At 35.3% G+C, this 5,235-nt stretch overlaps 1 long non-coding RNA gene across 5 annotated transcripts; it reads left to right on the top strand.

Annotated features, from left to right (window-relative positions):
• Nucleotides 1-338: 338 nt before the first annotated feature.
• On the top strand, nt 339-4,567 carry LOC129572028 (uncharacterized). 5 transcript variants are annotated; one of them, XR_008688382.1, is made up of 4 exons: nt 339-747; nt 955-1,028; nt 3,821-3,947; nt 4,024-4,567. It is a non-coding gene; the product is annotated as an uncharacterized LOC129572028 (long non-coding RNA). The 5 variants fall into 5 exon arrangements; XR_008688381.1 differs by having other exon boundaries at nt 339-743; nt 3,821-4,567; XR_008688380.1 differs by having other exon boundaries at nt 3,821-4,567.
• The last annotated feature ends 668 nt before the right edge of the window (nt 4,568-5,235 follow it).

Raw genomic sequence — 5,235 nt, 5'->3', positions numbered from 1 at the left:
TATACAACTATTCTATTCATACCTCCTCTAAGTCGGACTAAAATAAATGAATTAGTTAGTCCTAGTATTTCAGAGTTTTTTTTTGTAATTAAAAACAAACAAAAGTATAATTTTTTTGCGACAAAATAGAAAGAAAATATCATTCATTATATTTTTCTGTTCCACTAAAATGGTTGTTTAATCAAATTGCCATTTGAACTTTAAATGAATATTTTTGAATTCAAAATGTGTTTTAATTTAATGCAAATCCGTTGAGAAGAAGGAAATTTTTGGTGAAGGAAAAATAAACGTCTTGAAATAAAGCAAGAGTTCACAATTATAATTTCTGTGCATATCAATTCTCACAAAGCAATAATATATTAACACACTACACATAACACTTCACAGTATGAGTATCGACAACATTCGAGTCGCTTTTGTCAGGATTACAACTTGTGTTCAGCTACAGTCACTGAACTAAACTGAGCTCGAACGGAATATTCTTGATTAGTAGCACTCGTACAGCATTGATAAGAAATAAATTGATGAACAAAAGATTAAACGAAGTCACAAATGTAGCAAGACTAACTGAATTTGATAGTTATACACTTATGTTATATTTGTGTGTGTTCAGGCAACATGCGTATCTGAGTAAGCGTGTTGAAAAATCTTCAGAATAATCAATGTGTTTCGATACTCCGTTGAAGATGATATAAATTGTCTACATTGATCTGTGATCTGTAGCATCTGTTCACGTAAATGACGTAGGTTCGAAGCATAATTTATTCACAGGGTGTCTCTTGAACTAAAGGAAATCAATTTTCGAAGGAAATTTTTACGAATTTATCTTCACCAAACGTTTTTATGAAAAAAAACTTACACTGCTTATACCAAGAATTCCTGTTGAAAAATGGCCTTTTGGTTGCAGGTTTCGTTCGGAAGAATTTTTCAACAGTGATGTTATTTTTATTACAGTTGACGACAGTAGGTGCGAGTGACGAAAGTACCCAACTAATGGGGTCCAACATGCAATTATAAGGGGAAAAATGGTTAAAACATATTCCAATATTATTAGCGTCGCCAAGTGGCCGATGAATCGGCCAATAATAAACACTTCTTTCTTTTTAAATAGATGGAATGGTTGAAAATTTGAATGAGAATTCCGTGATCGAATTTTTTGTTTTGAAAAAAGCAGATTTTCATTGTACCATTTTTTCTCTAAGTTTGTTATTCAATTTGTGACAAATTATAAAGTGAGTTTTAAAATATTTAGACAAATTTAAAAATTCATAATTCACATACAGGGTAACAGAATTGCGTGCCAATATTTTAACCACGTATTGCTGGGGACAAGACCCATCGAAAATGTAGGAAGCACTTTTCTGAATTCGGCCTCTATGCCGTGCTAAAGTTTTGGCCATCGGTGAATTTTTGGCCGAAAATTCGTACTATGGCAAGGTGGTCATATCTTGGGCTATTGCGTACGTATTTTTGATCACAACTACATGAATATTGGCTTATTTGAAAGTTATTGAGGTCCTCTTAGTGACACCACATGAATTTTGTCAAATAAAAAAAACTTCTTTCGAAGTAATTCCTCGTGACGAAAGCGATCACGTAACAGTTGATATCAATTTTAATAAATCATTACGCTGTTATAACTTCACAATTTTTGAAATTTTTTGTTCTTACACACACGTATGAAAGTCACAATGAGGCTTTATAATCACTTTATATCAATCAATGACTTATGGTTAGACACAATAATATTTTCTGCCGATTGGAAATCTGATGATGAGCTTGTGTTCTGCAGTTTAATATGGCAATACATGTTTGCAAATATTCACTATCGAATCTCACCAAGCTATGCTATTAATCCATTTCGGGTACAAAGAATTCAAAAATAATAATGAGAAATAATTTTGAATGTCTAAAAGTTGAATTTTGGCGGGAAAAAAGAGAAAAATCGGTAGGACCCGGAAAGTCATACGTTCGTTCGATAATGTGACTTAGGCAAATCCGATCGATATCAAACTTTCAGAATCTCATTTTTTCATCAAAATATAGATGCCCAGTACAATTTGAAGTCGATCGGACGAGATTTAGGGATACTTCCCATACAAAAGTTTCCTTTTTGGGCTAATTTTCATATATTTGGGAAAGAAAAATTTATTTCTGCAGATCCGATCAGAATGAAACTTTCAGAATCTCATTTTTTCATCAAAATACACAGTACAACAATTTTTTGGTGATGTTTGCACACATTGGGGGTTTGAATGCACGATTGTAGAGGACCTCAAAACAAACAGTTCTGCATCATTAGTTTGTCAGGGAGACGTATTAATAAGAAAGTTATTGTATTTGGCGAATTTTGAGTAAGCCTTTGAATAAAATAGGTATGAAACATTAGATTTTGTTAGAAATTTATATTTATATATGCATTTTCAGAAAGGCGAGACTTTTCCATAAATTTTGGTACCCCATTCATCAAAATCGTTTGGGTGGTTCCCGAGATATAGAACTAAACGTATTCGAAAAAAGTGAAAAATCATCGATTCTGACCATTTTTTGCATGTAGTTCATTAAAATTTCACGAATACATCACATGTATGCACATTTTACACTTCATCTCGTAGGTGGCATCTCTACGAAGAAAATTAATTGCCTCGCATGGGTATTGAAAGGCTAGTTTGAGTAGAATCCACAAGGACGTGAGATGAGTCAAGGATTTTTCAAACAGAAAAGACGTCAAAAATAATAAAATTGGTTTTGGTATCGCCATGAATCTCTCAGAATCTCATTTTTCTATCAAAAATCATAACTTGGATAAATTTCAACACAATAGGACAAGCTATTAGGGTACCTCCCGAACAAATTTTTGACTTCGGTAGAAAAACCAATGAAAAATGGAAAATTTTGTTCGGCGACTATTCTTTTTTGGAGATATAACAGCAACTTAGGTATTGGAATCTTATTTTTACATGAAAAAACTACTCCATACCAAATTTGAAGCCAAACGGATAAGAAATTAGGTACCTCCCGAACAAAATTTTAGTTTTTAGTTTGGATCGTCGATTTTTCACTGATTTCAAATACGTTTAGTTCTATATCTCGGGAACCACCCTTTCTGAAAATGCATATATCAATATAAATTTCTAACAAAATCTAATGTTTCAGACCTATTTTATGCAAAGGCTTACTCAAAATTCGCCAAATACAATAACTTTCTTAAGAATACGTCTCCCTGACAAACTAATGATGCAGAAGTGTTTGTTTTGAGGTCCTCTATCATCGTGCATTCAAACCCCCAATGTGTGCAGACATCACCAAAAAAATGTTGTACTGTGTATATAGATGCCTAGAAAAGTTGAAGTCGATCGGACGAGATTTGAAGGTACCTCCCATACAAAAGTGTCATTTTTTGAGGGTTTTTCGTATATTTGGGACCCAAGGGGGTGCGATTGCCCTCAAAATTTAATCACATCGAATCCTCAACATTTCAAAACTTTTGGCTCTTACAGATTGTAATTATCTCAAAAACTTTTTGAGCGTAAAATTGTTGCGTACAGTGTACGGACGGACATACATTACGACACCCCAAAAAGGGATTTTTCGGGTACGGGAGGATGGGAAAAACGTGTTTCCCGCTCAATGCCCACTTGAGTCACTTTTACTCGCAACTTCAGTTGTTTCTTTTTTGCTCTAAGTTTTTTTCGTTTCATTTATCGGAAAAGAGTTCAGAAGTTGTTATTTTGTTCTTAGGCTGTCAATTGCATCAACATTCAACGTCGATTCACCGTTTGGATTGACATGCGAGTTCTGCAAATTCAAATTTTCACAGCAACTATTGACAGGGAATGAGAACAGAAATTGTGAAGAAATTATCACAATGGACGGATGGAATTCGAACTGCATTTTAACACTATGACGGTTTTTGGGGAATCCAGGGCCCCAAGCGAACTTTAAAGGTGAATAAAAGTACTAAACAGTGTATAAACCAACCGGAGTTAAGTCTCATTGAACATTTCTCTACACGAATCACAGCCGGCGACAGCAGGCGCGAGTGACGAAAGCACCTCTGTGCTGAAAGTCGAACTCGCTATATACAGGGTGTAACAGAATTGCGTGCCAATATTTTAACCACGTATTGCTGGGGCCAAGACCTAACGAAAATGTAGGAAGCACTTTTCTGAATTCGGCCTCTATGCCAAAGTTTTGGCCATCGGCGAATTTTTGGCCGAAAATTCGTACTATGGCAAGGTGGTCATATCTTAGGCTATTGCGTACGTATTTTTGATCACAACTACATAAATATTGGTCTTTGTCAGTAGCTCGTCAGCTGTTAACGAGTGCAGACGCACATCTAAGAGCAAGTGTATTGTTACAAGTGTTCAAACAAACGTTATAAAATGGCAAAAGACACGGCAACGGAAAAACCAGGCACATCGCACACGGAAAAGCAAAGCAACAAACGGAAAAAGAACGAATTGTCAGATGATGAGGCTGATTTTCAATCATATTTACACGATTTATACACGAAAGAACAAGAAAGGTCAAGCATGCTAGAAGCTGAACTCGCCCAAATGAGGCAGCAAATGACTGCATTGACGGACTTACTTACCGAATTGAAGCAAACAATCAAACAAATGAATGATGAAAAAAAAGAACGAGAAAAAAAACATAGAAAAAGTAGTGTAAAAAATAGAAAAAGCAAAAAAAAAAATGTGCTGAAAAAACAAGCCAGTAAAGAAACAAGCGAAGCAACACCAAACGGATCAGAAATAAACAACGAAAGCCAAAACGACGCTACCAACACAAGCGCAAACTCAACCACAAACGAGCAAACGAAAGATGATGTGAGTATGAGTGAAGACGCGAGTGCAAATACAAACGTAAACGAAAGAAACCAAGTCTTAAATACGGTGACAATATCGGACGAAAGTGACATCGAAGACAATGAAAACAATGAACACAATGCAAGCGACGCCAACGAAGGTGATAGTGAATACGAAGATAGCAGTGAAAACATCGAACTGAGCAATTTCAATGAGAAAGACAAAGTAAAAAGATCAAACAAAATTCCACCCGTCGATGTATGGACTGAAACGCAACAAGCGACACAGCTTCTCATTAGATGCCAAATGCCCATGTACAGCTGTGTGTTCTCAAAAATAAACAAAACAAAACTACGTGTAATACCAAAGACAGTAGAAATTCGCACAAAACTAATCGCGCTATTAGAGCATCGAAAAATTA

This window comes from Sitodiplosis mosellana, unplaced genomic scaffold (assembly GCF_009176505.1).
Source record: "Sitodiplosis mosellana isolate CC-2019 unplaced genomic scaffold, AAFC_SMos_1.0 Smas_scaffold_4002, whole genome shotgun sequence".
Lineage (NCBI taxonomy): Eukaryota > Metazoa > Arthropoda > Insecta > Diptera > Cecidomyiidae > Sitodiplosis > Sitodiplosis mosellana.
This window is presented reverse-complemented; position numbering and strand designations above follow the sequence as displayed.